The sequence below is a fragment of the Sciurus vulgaris genome, assembly GCF_902686455.1.
Source record: "Sciurus vulgaris genome assembly, chromosome: 4".
Taxonomy (NCBI): domain Eukaryota; kingdom Metazoa; phylum Chordata; class Mammalia; order Rodentia; family Sciuridae; genus Sciurus; species Sciurus vulgaris.
The window spans coordinates 81,747,499-81,765,350 of record NC_136464.1 but is presented as its reverse complement, the minus strand read 5'-3'; the positions used below and the strand labels follow the sequence as shown (position 1 = coordinate 81,765,350).

General features: G+C 35.0%; 1 protein-coding gene across 3 annotated transcripts in view; it reads left to right on the top strand.

Moving 5' to 3' along the window:
• The window catches only part of LOC306660154 (cGMP-dependent protein kinase 1), a 1,225,718-nt gene that overhangs the window by 466,987 nt on the left and 740,879 nt on the right, over positions 1–17,852 (top strand). The gene's annotated exons all lie outside the window — the stretch shown is intronic.

Below are 17,852 nucleotides of genomic sequence, written 5' to 3'. Positions count from 1 at the left end.
ATGCAATCATTTTAAGCAACTGACTGATTTTTTTTCAACTGTGTACTGAATAGGCAAGTCATAATATTAATCTGTTCTGCATTGAGAGAATAATTAAATCAAAAGTCTTTGCTTGGAATGGTGGTGGTGCTACTGACAATTATAGGAAATTCAATGAAATTTCAGTAAAGAAGAAAACTGAGTTTCATTCTTAGTATGCCAAGTTGCTCCAGCTTTTGTTTTTTTATTGATGTCACCATTACTTAAGAGTTATCATGCAACCTTTGCTAAAAATTGTGGTTCTTTCTTTCTTTCTTTTTTTTTTTTTTTTAGTTCATCTAATAAAACCAAATAAATAAATGAATAAATGATTAGATCATATGGTATATATATTCTTGATCAATGTTATTTCATTGAAATGTCTTTTGAATTAACTTTTTAAAATGCATTGAACTTGTATTATGGGAGTATGGAAGTGAAAAGTGAGCTAGGACACCAAACACCTATGGTTAGTAGGTTAGCATTCAAGTTCAAAGCTATCATAAAAGACTATACCTCCCATGGACTTAGGCACTTAATTTTAGTTTGGTAATCTGATTAAGAAAATCCATTTGGTACATCAAAATCTTCACCTATCTTGACAAAATAAACTAACTTTAAGCAAAATAGGCAATACAGTTTATTAAATGATGTAGGATCAATAATATGTCATTTTGCCTGATTTCTCAAAAGTAATGGCAAAACCTTACCTGCTTATTCTTCTACACTGAGGTTGTTATAAAGAGTATAACAGAAGTGAAAACATAAATCTGCAAATTTAAAGTTTTCCAAGTCACAAATATGATTTATAGGAAAATATTGAGGACACACATTGTTTTCAAGTCTACTGAAAATATCTTGGCTTCAGAATTTAAAAAGCAAACACATTAGACTAGAACTGACTCATGCATTATGATTCAAATGTAGGTTCATAGTCCAATTAACTAGCTGAGTAAGTTACAGTTTGTAATTACCATTTTTGCCTGCCTAGCAATGTTTGCTATCTCCATTTGTTCTGGACTATTAATTACAGTTCTCTGCATTTATGTGTTTACCAGAGCAGTATGAGGCAGTCTTATTTCTTAACTGCTTTAAGTTTTCCTAAAACTGCCCTACCATATCCATCAAAACTTCCCAAATCAACTATCATTGATATTACTTTCAGTTTTCTGTTGACAATTTTATCAGTTGTTAACAGACACTGGTAATATTGACCCATTTGTTAAAATAGGATTTCCTTTTTTCTTCTGCATCAACTACTATTTAGAAGACAAGGAACAGAAAAATGTATCCGATCTCAAGGAAATAAAAAAATAGATTTGAAATAATTCTCATTTTTCTCTGTTCTCTCCTACAACTAGATCATAGTAACAGCACAGTTAAGACATTTTTAAGTAATGCCATAAAAGTATCTTCAGTAAGACAGTAAATGCATATTTAGCTAAGCTGAAACAGCATACTTCTGTTAGCATGAAGTATAGAAATAAGATAGTTTTATCTTAAAAGTGACATAGGTATGATTTGAAGAATACTTATTTTTTCTACCCACAGCTGATTATTTATAGTCAATTTAATGTAATCTGAAAAATTAATACAGCACAGAAATTTGCATCAGCTTGTGTCAATTAGGGCTTAATACATTTTCAAGTTAGAAGAAAGGATTTTAGATTTATTTGTTTTACTGCATATTTAGGTGTGTACTATTAGAATGTACAGTAAACTTTGATGCATTACATTTTGCTTGCTTTTTTGTTCAATGCATGAGTGGTACTGGTGTTTCTGACCTTCGGCTTGGCATAGTCATCCCATATCAATGTACTCGGCCTTATTAGAATTTCACATCATGACTGGCTAAAAGGAAGTTTCTACTCAATAGCAGGGTAGAGTTTAATTTAAAACTTTAGGTGTTAACAGTACAATTAGAGGCAAATATTTGATCAATTTGGAACTCACAGACAACTTAGGATATTGTAATAGTAGTTGGGTTGCAGAAGGAATTAATAGTTTTGAGTAAGACGTGAAACATCCTGGTGTGGATTAATCTATAGATGATGTGACCACTAGCTCAATAGAGAACAGAAGGCTTTCAGCCATGTTAAAAACAAAACAAAAACAAAAACAAAAAAGCACTTTAGAATCACCTTTGGGCACCATTCACTTAATGGAAATGTTCACAGAGCCAGCTGTCCCTTGGCAACATTGAGAAGTTAAAAAAAAAAAAAAGCATTTGGTACCCTTGGTTTCGAAGGGTATGACTTCTTTATCCCAAAATGCTCACTAAGTCACCATTCATCAGAAGCACCTCAGAGATCAGTCCTTTACAAAAAGCTATGTTTATCCAAATGGTCTATTTCCCCAGCCCTATTTTCTAAAAGTGTTATGATTAGTAATAATAATCCTAATTCTAAGTTAATATTTTTTTTAGTTCTGTGCATTCTGGATTAGTAAAACCCTGTTAACTTCTTATTCTCTCTTTTGCAATTTACACTGGAGGCATATTCTAGGTTGTTTTGTCAAAACAGATACATAGACATAAACATTCAATACATTTTCTAAAAATAAGTTCTTTTGAAATGAACTAAAATTCAATGTGCTCTTGATTCTCAAACAATGCCTGTTTATTTTTGGAAAACTGAGGTCAATGATGATTTAAGTGGTTCTATTTTTATCGGAATGTTTGATTTATTTTTTAATGCATTTTTAAAGAAATGTCACAGGAGAGTGGGGAACAAAAACTCCAAACCTTGGTTCTTGTGTTCCAATGAAAGAAAATATAAAGTCAGGCATGAAAAGCCAAGCAAGAGAATTTTATTGTGAGTGAAAGTAAAGTAAGACTCAAGCAAAGAACACTCTCAAGAGAGTGAGTGGGTCATTTCTGAGCAGAGAACAGCAAAGGAAACAGTGCTGCTTCCAAATGTATTGCTGTTTTATGTATACCTTCAAAGTTGGGATCTGTTTTCTGCAGACCCCAATCAGATTCCTATCTCCTCCCTCATGTTAGACTGGGGAGTTTTTGACCATGGTTAGTCCTCTTCAGAACTGTCATAGCCAGCATCCTATTCAGGAGAACTTTATCTACAAGCCAATCCTATGTTATATGGGTATCAGACCAACTTTTGTATGCTTGTGCTACTAAAGAAATTTTCCTTCTGAAATACATTGAGAAACCTATGACCATAAATCCTAACTTCACAATGACCTCAGTAAACCTTGTCATGGGTTAGCCCCATTGATATTTTCTTCTTGACATATTACTTGACTACCTTCATTTCCACCTGTCTATTCTCAGGGTTAGTATACCTGTTATTCTACAAGATACTTGATTGTTCATTAAAAGCAATTCAAAGAAACCCAACGACCCTGCTATGTTATTGGTTCACATTTCACAGCTCATTAGTAAGCCTCTTACCTAACAGAGCATTTGAATCAAAGCTGTGGCTTTAGGACCCATGTCCATCACTAATGTAATAACTATATTAAGTCAATTCACTTCTTTTAACTTCAGTTTCATCTTTGTGGTAAAATAAAGGGTTTTACTTTGATCATCAGAGTTTTCTTAAATTTTCAGTTAGTTCTTATATCTGGTAAAATAAAAGCAACACTTCTGCAGCCTAGAGATGAGTAGATGAAGTAACAAAAAAAAAATTAAACAAATGTGAAATTACTACTGTGATGCAATTAGAAAGTAGCATAGTGGCATAGTCATGAATGAGAAATTCTCACTCCCTCCACTCGGCCACAAAAAAAAAAAAGGTAATTGCAAAGGTATTAACCAGGGGTGGTGGGGACCTGATATTTCTGGCAGAGAAGAGCAAATTGGGAACAAGATGTGCAATTAGACTAGAGATCAGACAGGGGCCTTGTAAAGTAACCCTTTTCTGACCCTGTCCATTGTCTGCAGAAAATGAATTTTTGTGTTTGCAATGAAATTCCACATTCCCAGGACTTAAGAGTTTAGAAGAGCACTAGAATCAACTCAAATTGAACTGTCTATTGTTTCCTGAGAGTTCTTTCAATAGCATTAGAAGAATATCATAGAGGAAAAATTCACAAATTCTAGGCATGGTTGCATTTTGATGCATTTGGTGTAGGGGTCTTGGTAAGCCTCATATTGATTAGTAAAGAGCTATTCATTCTTACTTATCTCTTGAATCTGGCTCTGATCAGCATGGCTAAGCCTTTTTCTGAACTCAATCCCCAGTCCCCCACACCGAAAGAAAATATGATATTTAGGTGGAGTGGAAGTTATTAGACTTTTTTGTCCCTAGAAGGAAGTCTTTGGTTGAATCATTAAACATACTAACTGGTTAAGGAAGTACATGAAGTGCAAATGCCCTGAGGTCAAATTGGGTCTTCCTCTAGAAAGCTCTATGTTGTAGCAAAGGAAAGTTCTCTCACCAAATACCTCCTTGCTTTCTTTTCTTTCAATTCTTTTTTCATCACTATTCCTTAAGCCTGTTACCCTGACTCTGCTAAAATAAACAACAACAAAATACATATACAGGAGGAAAAAGGGGCCAGATGTGGCCTTTCTTAGAGGAAAGGAGCCACCACTCTCTTCTGTGGAGCTCCGACTTTTAAATGGTAACATGATCAGAAAGTTAACTCTTAATATTGAGATGGCAGTTTTGTGTACTTTTGCATTTCAGACAGCTTTGCTTTATAAGACCAACAAGACATAATTTAAGAGCATTTGCTGAGGGTCTTTTGAGAATTTGAGCAATAACTCTGATGGTATGAGGAAGGGGTCTTGCTGTGGTCAGAAGTGCTTGGAACCCTTCAAGTAGAGGCAACCAGCCAGCTCCATTAATATTGAAAAATGTGAATGTTGCCGGTGCTTGGCATTACTGTAAGATCAGTCAATTCACTGGAAGGCAGTCTCAAAGTCTTCCAGTCATAACCAAACCATGATAAAAAATTAGGATAAGAAATATGTCCATGAGAGGTACTCAGAAAACAGGAAGATATTTTGCATATTGTAATAAAGTTTTAAATTATCAGATGGAAATACTTTTTAAAAGGAAATTTCATGCCACCCAATTTCTCCTAATTGTCTCACGTAAACATAGAGGCCAAATTCATTTGTCCACAGTCTCTAATGTTCATTTTCATGTGAAAATGTGCATCAGGAAAGTAAGCTTATAAGTACAAACTGCATCATTTCTCCCTAAATTCTTGGTCAAAAACATCATTTTGGGCATATGGAATGACTCCCTTTCCTTCAAACTATATTGCTTCTTATTGTGCTAATGTTTCTTAGAGCACTTCCATCAGATTTTGCAGTTATTGTTTTAATTTTTCTTTTCATTGGTCTATTCTACTTAAAGACTTTTATGTGTCTATTTTTTCTCAGTCTTCACTTTTTTGTGAATTCATTTCATAAATTAAACATATCTGCATCTCTAGTAACAACAGAATTTGAATGATGGTTTGTGTTTCTGGCTGCCCCTCCTGCATAATGTTTCTGCTTGCTCCTGGGAGTTCAGCAACTTCAAAGAAATGTTGTCATAGAACAACTGGTTTACTGTTTAATGCCACTGTTTTGAAATCACCTACCACCAATCTTCTGCCTACATTGTCTTCTTCTGGTCATCTTTAATGTTTGTGAATCACTTTAAATGGAAGTGAGTGTATAGAAAACCTTGAACTTTGCAATGCATACAGTTTAGGTACCAAAAAATAATAAGATACAGGGATTGGAAATTACAGTACTAGATCTCCTAATACCTTAATACCCTTCTATTGGAGCTGAAAGTATTACAAAAAATTGGTCATTCTTCAAGTGATTCCCACCTGATCTCCTTGGAGGAAATCTCTACATGTATTTTCTTGTTTTGCTTTCCCAGAATCCCCATCTTCTGTTTTGACTGTAGCACTTCCTTGATATTTCCCATTTGTGCAGATGTGGTCCTGTTATCTAAGATGGAGCTGTTATCTAAGATATTGTCAGTGAAAGATATTCCCAGTGAAAGCGTAATCTAGTGACTCAAGCTAGGTCACTCAGATTCTCTTGCCTCCCAATTGGAGTCTTAAAAGGAGAGACACAAGGATAGGAGACATTTGGAACTTCCTTCTTTAAAGTGGTCATTCACTGACTTGTTTCTTAGTACTCAGAACTTCCCTGCTTCCTGTCTTTCCGTAGCCATTGTTTAGTTTTCCTGTGATAATATCCTTCTATCCTGTGCAATATCCTTCCAACAAACCCCTTTTATTTTTGCTTGAGGTAAAATTGTGTTCATTTTCTTAAATTTCTGTTTCTTTGAACCAATGAATTATCAATATCAGGATAGTTTCAGAGAACTCAACAGACTGGAATCTTTTCTTCATCTTTTAAACAGGCTGTTTGTTTTGTTTGTTTGAAGAAACCATTGGGCAAATTATATTTTTGAGATCTTTAAATTTACTTTTCCTGTAAGTGCTTGACCATAAGTCATAATTCAGAAGTTCAGAGAAGGTGAGGTTTCTGCAGGTATCTGTTGGATGCTTCTTTTGTTGGGTATATGTCACAATCCACTATATGAAGTCCTGTGGAACCTCTTCCACTCTTACTGGCATGTGTCCTGGCTAATGGGAGTCCTGTGTGGGCATCCCAGTCTCTCCAACTGTGCTTCTCCATGAATCTCTCATTTGTTTATTCCTATTGTCACCAACCCTGTTTGCTCTGGCTCCTTGTCCATTTCCCAGTTTGGTGAAATTTTCAAGACAGCTTGCATAATGTTTGTTATTTTTTTCAACATAGCTTACGTAGTATTTGTTATTTAACAGGAGGGCTTGATATTCTTTTAGAACTGACCTACTACTAACTCTTCAACAAAACTCTCTTTCTTTACCTTAGAGGACAGGATAGAGTACTTACTCTGTGTGGAAGTAAATTCACCCAATTTTAGTTTCATGTTCTTTTTAAGTTTTGGCTTTCCTCAAGCATTCCTACAAAGTTATTGTGTGTGACCAAATATAGGCATAGAATTTCTTCAGCTCTATGTCAAACATGCTTATCATGAGCAAAGGTGCCTGTGGGCAGGATTTGGATACCCATGAATTCTTTGAGATTTCATGCAATATTTGATGGGATATAGACTTTTATAACAAAGTCAGAGATTGTATTGGATTCTTGGTGTTTCATGTCTCTTAAAACATAAACAAAAAAGGGACTTATAGACTTCTATGCTGTGAATTATTCATTGTCTGAGTTCATACTGAGAAACAATGAATTTCTACTTGGACCTGAGGGTCACTCCAAATCATTAGACTAGAACTGAGCAGTCATCAAGGGATCAAATGCTAGGTTTCTGTTATGCTCACAGAGCAAGTCATGGTACCACTAGGGTAGACAAATAACCTGAGGCAATCAGAACACTCCTATCCATGCTGCTACTCAAGCATTTGTTCAGGCATGCAAACATAGGATCTCACTTTTTGCCAAGTGGCTGCTTGAGAAACACAGGATTTCTATTTGAACTCACTTAGATTATATATAAAAATAATATTTTTCTGCCATTGTAGAACATGCATCTTGAGTTGTTCACTGGTACAAGGGATGTTTTTGTTTCAGATACTTACATTATTTTTTGACAACACTCCCATAGGATTTAGAAAATACAAGGATTTGGAGTTGGAAGAACTGAAATTAATTTCAGCTTCACTAATTTGATGGTGGTGTAACTTTGGATGAATCACATAAACTCTCTCAGATTTAATTTCTTAGTCTGTAAAATGGGAGTAATGATACTGTCTGCATCCCACAGTTCCTCTGATCATCAAATGAAATGATGCACATGCTCAATAAAATGTCTTGCTGACTCATTACCAGCAGATGTTATGCCATGCATTTTGAAGTGATGAGTCAAGTGTTGAATTGTGAGCCTTTGTCCTTATCCTTCTTTAACTGACAAACTGGTTATTAGCCTCTAATGCCTGGCTCATAATCAACTGTAAGACTGTTCACATACATGTATTTTTCAAAAGATGGGTGCCTTTGAAATTCAATAATTAGAAAGATTCACCTTTGAGAGAGACATGGATTTTTCAGGATGAGGGAGAGCCACTTTTCAGTTATGCTTAAGTTTTTTGTTTTCAATCTCCATTTCTAAAATTCTTCAAACAAATTACCATGTAGGTCCTAGTGCATCTGCTTCTAAAGCAGTAAGAGGCACGAATCACTGGGTGCCTCAAGGTTCCAATCCCTGTTTTGTGTTGTGCATTTTTCCTGAGCATTTTCCTGAGCATCCTCATCCAGCTTCACTGTGCTTTCCTTTCTTGTACCAATATTTGCCCCATAGAATCTTACTTTTTTCTTCTTCCAATGCCTTCCTGTTAGACATAAAGAAGAAGATGAAGGAAATTTAACAATGTGTACCATAGTTCTTGTCCTGCAGCCCACACAATATTTTTGGAAACTTCAATGTGATAGCACAAAGAAAGAAAGAAAGAGTGAGCTCCCTAGAAATGCCCTGTTGACATTTTTGTATAAAACTAGAATATGGTTGTACAATATGCTCAAAGCTGCACAGTCATCCCTGTCCAGTTGTGTGTTGCTGTTGGAGTTTATAGAGTCCCTTTACCTCTCTGAGATGGGATGACCCAATCTATAGAATTGACCTGTGCTGGGTCTAAATTCTTGGCTAGTCTTTGAATCAACGGTTTCCAGGCCTTGGCCTATGTGGTTCTATTGTAAAAACAACATTTTCAAACTCAGTCCTCTAATCCTTGAACCTCTTCTCTCTGTCATGTGGATAAAATTATGAAGGCAGAATGTTTGTAGAGCCCTTGAAAGAGCTTTGTTTCTTACCATGCTGATTGTGAAATGGTGGTTCAACAATAAGAAAACAGTCATTTAAAATGCTTATGATTTAAATATGTAATTCAGAATTTAGAATTGATACTTTGTGATGCACATTCAGTGAAAGTATTTCTAGATGCATGTGTTAATAATTAAAATAAAGAAAAAGGAAATATAAATGATTACTAATTGTTTAGCAAAACTGAGCTCTTTTTATATCAGCTGTTTTCTAATAAAGTGGAGCCCCAGCAGGACAAAAAAGAGGTGCCTCTAGTTATTTCAGTGTATGGGCCCCATTACACAAGCCATAGAATTTTCCTTAGTTATTATAGTGTTAGTTTGCTCTCTGGGTTTTAAAGGTGAAAAATATCTGATTAACTGGCACAGACATTTTGAAGCACCATCCATGTGGAAAGAATTTAGAATAGGATGAAAGAGATTTTTCAGGTCTTTTGCCATTCACGAAACAGATATATTTGGGTTAAATGAGTTATCTGAAGAAAACACTTGTATAGGAATTCTCGTATACTTGCTTGTAATTCTTACTAGTACCTGTATCTTAAAATGTCTACACTCTCTGTAAATTCTTTCATCTTTGATTGGCTTATTTTGTATCATGAGCACAATGTTTCAGAGATGCATAATCCTCTATTGCAGTTAAAGACATGGTCAGTACCACTCTGTGGGACATTAATTGAACTTTTACACTACTTTTTTAAAGGATTTATCCCTCTATAGGTCATGAGTTATCTGGTTGAGGGAAAAACGTTACATTAGTACAAATCTACTCCTGTCACTCACTATTTCCCCCACCAAGAAGATAAACGGAATAGCTAGAATGATGCTGGATGGAGTTCCTTGGAAGATGAAGGACAGAGTTCCTTCAGTTACACCAACCAAAGTCTTCTACTTGGCTATGAACATTTTGGGGGGTTCTTTTGTCTATAGCTTGCATTCTATCCTGCTTTGTCAATAATGATATATTTTTTTCTGTTCCAGGACATGAAAGATTAAAGCTAAAAATGTGTAATTTTTAGCTTTGAACATCTCTTTGTCTAAATAAAAATAATGAAGAATGAAGAATCAGTAGCTTCATGGTTAAATGAGATGTGGAATCTGAGAGCCTAGATTGAAATTCTAACTTTGCTATTTGCTTTATGACCGTGTGTTTCCCCATCTGTAAAATAAAGATTAAAGGAGACATTGCATGGAAAACATTTAGGCAGGACCTAGTAAATAGTTAATGCTCAAGAAAGCTAGTACTCAATAGTATTAGTATACATTTATCACAAGAGGGGTAATTACCACACAATGTGCCAATTTATCTTTAGGTCTTAATTCTCTATGAAAAATAATATACACAATGGCATGCCTTAGCAAATAGAGATTGTTTTCATGATGATATTGAAAAAAAATAATTATTTTAGCTAAAAAGAATGCTGGGCAAGGGTGTGGCTATACCATATGTTAAATTCAAATTATCAAAAGATGTATGCAGCACTGTATGATTTTGGCATCGACATAAAAGATCAACAGATTACTCTGAAAACTTTCCTAAGGCTGTCATGTTTGTCTTGTCAGGGTGACTTTAAAAAAGCAAAAATCTCAAATATTTTGCCACATCTGAATGATCTGCTCACTCTTGTGGATCTGGCCAACAGAACAAATTCTTCTTATAATAGGTCTTTCTCAAATAGCAGAAAACTGTCTCAAACTTACATACTGTTATTATTTAGCTCTTTTTATTCCCATCCAATTCTGTTCCTTTCATTCAATGTGAATGAAAAGCATTAAAATTTGTTCTTATAGATCTCTCCAAAACTGAGCAAATTAGAAGGCATTTAATCTATCTCACATAAGAGTGGAAGCAGCAGAAGGGGGAAATGAGTTGTTTTTGAATTTCATTTTATTATGGCATTATTCCAACAGTATTGCTGTTGGTTCTATTGATCCCAGCTGACTTCATGGTTGTGTGGTGACCACAAAATGTAATCTAGAGGGCATTGCAGATTTAAAATGACTTTCCAGAGTGCCCATGTTAAAATTGTTGATGCTACATGACAACTGCTATTATTTCTGTGCCAGCCAAATATAAAAGAACATTAATATTCATTAGTAATGTTTCAGCTGGTGACTCCTTAACAACATTGTAATGGTTTGAATAGTTATTTCAAAGAGTTACTTGAAATATTCACACAATAAGCCCTGATTGACACAACGCATTAAAGAAGTCAAGTAACACCAAGGGGAAAATATGTATGTATATACACTAGGCTAAGTAAATAAATATTTTAGAAAGACAGTTCAGCTGATAGGACTAAGCACTGTACAAAGAGCAGCTCATTTTTTAATGAGTTACATGAGTAAATCGCCATGGTAGAACTCTTGCACAGAGATTGAAATCTCAATTTTATTACTTAAGCTCAGTTCACACTGTTTGATTCTATAAATTAGGCATCATATCATAAATGCATCTTTAGAGGCAGTTCTAAAGATAAAAGTGAGATAAACAATGATAGTAGATGAGATGATATATGTAGATATAAGATATCACTGTATCTTCTGACCATCAGATATGGACTGCACATCACTTTGGGTTTTATGTATATGGCATCATTTCGTCTTGTTAGAAAGGTACTTTTATCTTCATTTTACAGGTGGGAAAACCAAAGGCAAGGAGGCATTTGAATCATTTGCATACAACTGGGCAATGAGAAATTCTGTTGGGATATCAGTCCAATTGTCAGTATTCTTTGAACCATAATACAAACCATTAAAATTTGTTCAAGATGAGGTATCATGGCGAATGTTATTCAGGGTGAAGCAGGGTAACAGGTCTAAAACCTGATTTGAAGAGTTCTCTACTTCACTGTGACATAATCCTAAGGTGCAGCAAATCTTGGGGTGGTGTGTTAGTCGATTTCACGTTACGCAAAAAAATACTTGATGCAGGCTAACTTATAAATTGAAGTGTTTGTTTTGGTTCACAATTATGGAGATTCAGGTCCAAGGTTGGGTGGCCCCATTGGTTTGGGAAGCATGTGTCTGAGTGAGTGCTCCCATCCAGATCCAAGAAGCAGAGAGAATGAGCTGGCGGAAGTTCTCCAGTCTCCTTTGAGGGTGTGTTCTCAATGAGCTAAGGACTTCCCATAACCTCTAACCTCCTAAAGTTCCACAGCATCTCCCAATACAGTCTCCCTGAAGATTAAACCTTTAATATGTGGACCTTTGGGGAATACTATTTATATTCAAACTGTAGTAATTAGCCTGCAGTACTACATAAGCAATTATACTTTGTGTTCTGAGAAAGTTAGATATGCCAACTTTCCTTCTGCTCATTCTAAACATGATGTATAAGAAGAAAAATTGTTATTTACTCTTTTCCTCTTTTTTCAGAATTTAACAATATTATTTTAATTTTTAACTTGACAAAATTGTATATATTTATTCTGTAGAATATGAATTATAAAAAATTACACATTATGAAATGGCCCTTTGAGCTAATTACCATGTACATTACCTCACTCATTTTTTGTGGTGAAAATGCTTAAGCTGTGCCCTCTTAGTGATTTTCAATTAGTGATTGTCATCAACTACAACTATCCTGTTATACAGATCTTTTAACTTATTCCTGTTATCTAACAGTTTGAATCCTCCAACACCCAACTCCCCAGCCTCTGATAAGCACCATTCAACTTTCTGCTTCTCTGAGTTCAAATTTTTTAGATTTCATACGTGAGATCATGCAGTGTTTGTCTTGTATCTGGCTTCTTTCATTTAACATAATTTCTTCCAGGTTCATCCATGTTGTCATAAATGACAGGGTCTTTGTTCATTTTTAAGGCTGAATAGTATTCCACTGTGTTTATGTACTACATTTTCTTTATGCATTCATTTGTTTATGGAAACTTAAGTTGATTCCATATCTTAGTCATTATGAAAAATGCCGCAATCAACATGGAAGCATATTCTTCATTTATTCTATCGTCAGGGAGTCAAATTCTTCCAAACATGAATAAACTCATAAAGAGATTTCTTAACATGCTTTTATTTCCAGTTCTGTATATCTGGATTATTATTGGGAGAACAAAGTTATTTTTTATAGTAACTTTTCTCCATGACATTTTTTCATATTGTTCTAACTTGCAAAAATATTTGTCCCAGAAAGATGCTAATGCCAAAAGATACAAGCCTATTCTGACACCCCAAATAGTTAAGTCAATCTATAATTCTTCACACCATATGCAAAAGAATGTCTCCTATGTTTACCTTAAAATTATTTAACTCAGTGAGTGAACTGTAGAAGTATTTTTAAGGAAATACATGTCTCCTAAAATAATGAAAGGTAGGCATTTGTATTTCCTTTAACAGGTAATTATGTAACAGTGGCATAATCAGTGAGAGGACAGACTATGTGTTTGTTGATAGTTCTTTCACTATTGTTACAGAGCTGACAAATTAATTGGGTCAAAAGTCTAGGAATTTTGTTTCCCTAGCAACCTATACGATTTTCTTCTACAAGCTTATTGTGTTGTCTTTTGGATGTGAAAGAATTCTAAAGCCTTCCCCATCAGGACCCCATTCTCTGAGTTTTTCCAGTAGTGCAGTTGGTTTCATGATTACATGTCATGCTGTGAAGCATGTGAAGTTAAAGTAACAATGCCTCCTATTTATACTGTCTTCTTCATAGACTCTATGCATGTAGCCAATCTAATTTGCTCCTTATAACCACCACGTGATGGTATGTGTATGGTCATTTTCAATTTAGAGAAGCAGAAATCAAAACCAAAAGAAATCTATATGGGCTTTGCCAGACACTGAAATCTGACTTTTACTAAGGTTTATTTCAGTTCCTGTAAACCTCAGCTGCCTTCTATTAGAACAATTTCTACATGATTTATATTCTTCCAAGAATTAAATTCAAAAACTAATTTAAGAGGATAGCACAGTACTTTAAAAAGAAATGTCCTACAAGTCTTTCTTATTTCTTTATTCAAGAACTGTTCATTGTGCCGAGCATAGTGGTGCACACATGCAATTTTAGTGGCTCAGGAGGCCGAGGAAGGAGGATCACAAGTTCAAAGCTAGTTTCATCAACTTAGTGAGGCCCTAGGCCAACTTAGCAAGACACTGTCTCAAAATAAGAAGGGCTGCAGATGTGGCTCAGTGGTTAAGCACCCCTGGGATCAATCCCTGGAAGGAAGGAAGGAAGGAAGGAAGGAAGGAAGGAAGGAAGGAAGGAAGGAAGGAAGGAAGGAAGGAAGGAAGGAGGGAGGGAGGGAGGGAGGGAGGGAGGGAGGGAGGGAGGGAGGGAGGGAGGGAGGGAGGGAAGGAGGGAAGGAAGGAAGGAAGGAAGGAAGGAGAGAAATAAATGTTTATTGGAGCTGGGAGTGGTGGTGCATGCCTATAAACCCAGAAATTTGGGAAGCTGAGGCAGGAAGGTTATAAACTGAAGGCCAGCCTTAGCAATCTCGTGACAGCCCATGTCAAAAACAAAATAAATAAAAATAGCTGTGATGAAACATAAGGATAAAATGCCCCTGTGTTTGATTCCCTGTTTAATAAAAAATCACTGGGCAGTTTAGGAAATTTATGAGGTGCAAAGGATAAAGCAGGATAGAGTTTCTTCTGCCCAAATGGAGATTATAGTCTGCTGGGGAGATAATATAAGGCAAAGTTAGACTTGAATTGAAGACTTTTTGCTCCAAATACAGCAAATAATTTGGTAAATGAGTGGACATGTTAGATTGTATATATTCATATAGGCATATTGCACACTGATATATATATATATATACACACACACACACACACATATATATGTAGCAGTGCAAATATACATATGCACACATATGTGTATTTATATAGTCCCATAAATACACATACGCATGTGTGTATATAATGCTTCCTGGCATTCCTGTATTAGCAACCCATTGCTATAGGATCACTACTACTACAGTCCATAGTGACTCATGTGCTGGTGAGGATAGGAAGTGGCAATGAATCTCTGGATCCGTCTATCATTCCCTGTTGTCTGTTTCTATCCTGATTTGTTAAAATCAAGTTGAAGTAAATGAAGATGCCTATTGCCAAAAAGAGTTGCTATACCTCTAGAATATTATTCTTGGAGAAACAAAAGCTGATGGATTATTATAATTTCATCTCATGCAGGGAACTCTGGTAACTTTGTGGCAATAATGATGTGCACATTACATTCACAGGCATTGTTAGTTATACACAATTCAAAATACAATCATCAAACATTGTTTCCTCAAATGTTTATATAAAACTACATTTGATGATTGTATTTTGAATTGTGTATAACTAACTATGCCCTAGATATAATTCAATTATAAAATAAGCTCCTGTCATTTTCTGGGAGCAATGAGTAGAAAGGAGAGTTCTAAAAAATGTAAGTTGGCAAAATCTCAATTTATGTTTTGTAACTCTCAGAGATTTGAACCACACCTTCATGGATGCCCTTAATTTCTCTTCCTCTATTCCTACTCTCTGTAGATAGATCCCATAATTTTGAATTACAAAAGTATGTCACTTGATGCTCTGATAATTTCACTCTGGTCAAAGTAGGTCCTACTTTATTATCCAGAGAATGAAAACCAATATTTGAATTCTCTCTACAGATTTAATTCTCCCAACTTCCTAAAATCAATGATATAATATTAATGTAGAAAAAGCTGAGTTCATACAGATGAAATAACTTTCCTATGTCATGCAGTTGCTGAATGACAGAATAGTTATCAATATTCTGACTTGGTTATTTCCAAAGCCAAACCATACCACCACAGTTAGCAGTCTCTTTTTCTCTTTTTCCCCTATCCCCATTTTTGCACACACCTCTACTATGGGCCCTTTCTGGTGGGAGAATTTGTAATTTTATATAGGATTTCTCATGGTCCCAAATGTGATGAAACAGTTAGTGGTAAAATCAGACTTTGAGACCTAGATGACTCCTCTCATTTCTTTATCTGAGTAATTGTGTTCCAATTTTCCTGTCCTGATTCTGAGTTATCTAATACTCTGTGCTAAGAGTCATGATGAGTGATGAGAAGGAATTCAGTAGCAGGATACTGAAATATAAGATGCTGGTGGATCCCAATACCTCTAGGGCTCTCTGTCTTATAATGTTCACCAGCTTTTGCCAAAATATCATATTATCACTATGATGATACAGAGAAAAGACAGAAGTGTATACCAGAACAAAACTGTAATTAAGCATTTTCCCAAAGGGAGCATAAAGTAAAGGAACCTGGATCATTGGTCAGATGGATTTTTTACTGTAAATTCTATTAGAGCTATTTTTAATAATAGAAAATGTACTTCCCAAATCAGACAAAAAGTGGAATTTCCCTCACCCATCTGGTCAAGGCCATATTTAGATTTCATTTTTCTTTAATCTTTATAAGCCAAGTTAGGCTATATCAAGAAATCAGCCACAAATGCATCTCTTTCCTTTTATTTCCTACAATGTACTGCAAATATCATACCTACAATATATTGATATACTTTGATTTTACATGTGCCTAAAGTAGATTTCTCTAATTTTCTGAATGGCCTAGGACTTGAAACACATGTGGATCACTGAAGCAACTGGAGGAATTTGTGACAGAAGGGTTGCCCACTAACTGTAATCTAGCATCTGTGAGTTTGTTAAAGTGAATTTACTGCATAAGGGCAGGTTTGAACTTTAAGTTCAGAAAGTACGCACCTATGGTCATGCTCAGTGTCATTTGTTTGAAAAGCCCACGTGCAAAGTATTCCTTATACCTTAGCCAATAATCCTCTGCTTGTGAAAGCTGGCATAAGTCTTAAGCAAAGGGGCCTTAAGATGAAGATGTTGCATGTTTTCTTTGCCTTTTTCAGACATGCAGCCTCTGACCAGAAAACATTTGGGTGCATCTTGATTAACAAGTAAAAGATGTTGAACATAGTCTGATAATTCCATATACATTTCATGGGAAGGGAAATCTTTACTCAGTCATTTTAGAGGTGCTCATTTCCTGTACAAATTCCTAGGACATATTTAGCATACACCTAGTGCTAAGGTGCAGTGCATTTTTCAATGTAATTTACCAACTGTGTGAGGGACTCTGATGTAGAACTATCTGACCCTCCATCTGCTGAGGCTGTTTGATTTGGCAAACAAGAAAAAAAATCTTCCTGCTCTTCAGTGTAATTGAATAGAACCCTCGGGTCTTGTGATTTCATTATATTTGACAAACTTCAATTTGTTTATATGCTGATTAGACTGGTACCATGTGGTGTGTAATAAATAATAATCAAAATCTAACTTTGTAATAGGGAAATATGTAGTTACCCATTAATAACATTATCAAAGAAGTTCTGTTAAGCATTCCATTCCCAAAATTTAATTAAAGCCAAATTTAAGTTAATATGACTTGTGAAGTTGGAGTTTATTGCATATGTAGTAATAATGTGTGTGTGTGTGTACATACACAAATTATACTCAGAGAAAGGACATTAAAGGAAAACTAAAATGATCTTATATGAATGAATAACAGTATCAGATCCATATCAGCCCATGGAAGACAGTTACACAGTTAAACAGATAATCATAGCAAATAATGTCATTAACAAAAACTAGAGGAAAGGATGTGTTTTTGTGTGAATTGCACTTAATGTTTTGCCATATATATATATGGTGAATTGATTCTACATCTGAAGAGGATTTTACTTACCAACAGTTTCATAGAAGCTTAACTCTTTAGCATTTTCTTTCCTTACTAGATAGGTCTGTGATTTTAATTATTTCATTCAAGAAATGATATGAATTATCAAATTTTGAAAGCATTATATATTTTTAAATAAACTAATTTTATATTTCCTATGTAGTGATTAAGTTATTTTGGTATATGATTAGATTGTTTATTAGGAAATAATAATTACATGTATGTATATATACACTGGAATACTAATGAAAAAAATGGGAACATATTTTTCCCTTTATTGTACTGTTCATAACATGAATTTTTAAGCTTACCCTTTATATGACTTAATGCTAATAAAGTATTCAGTT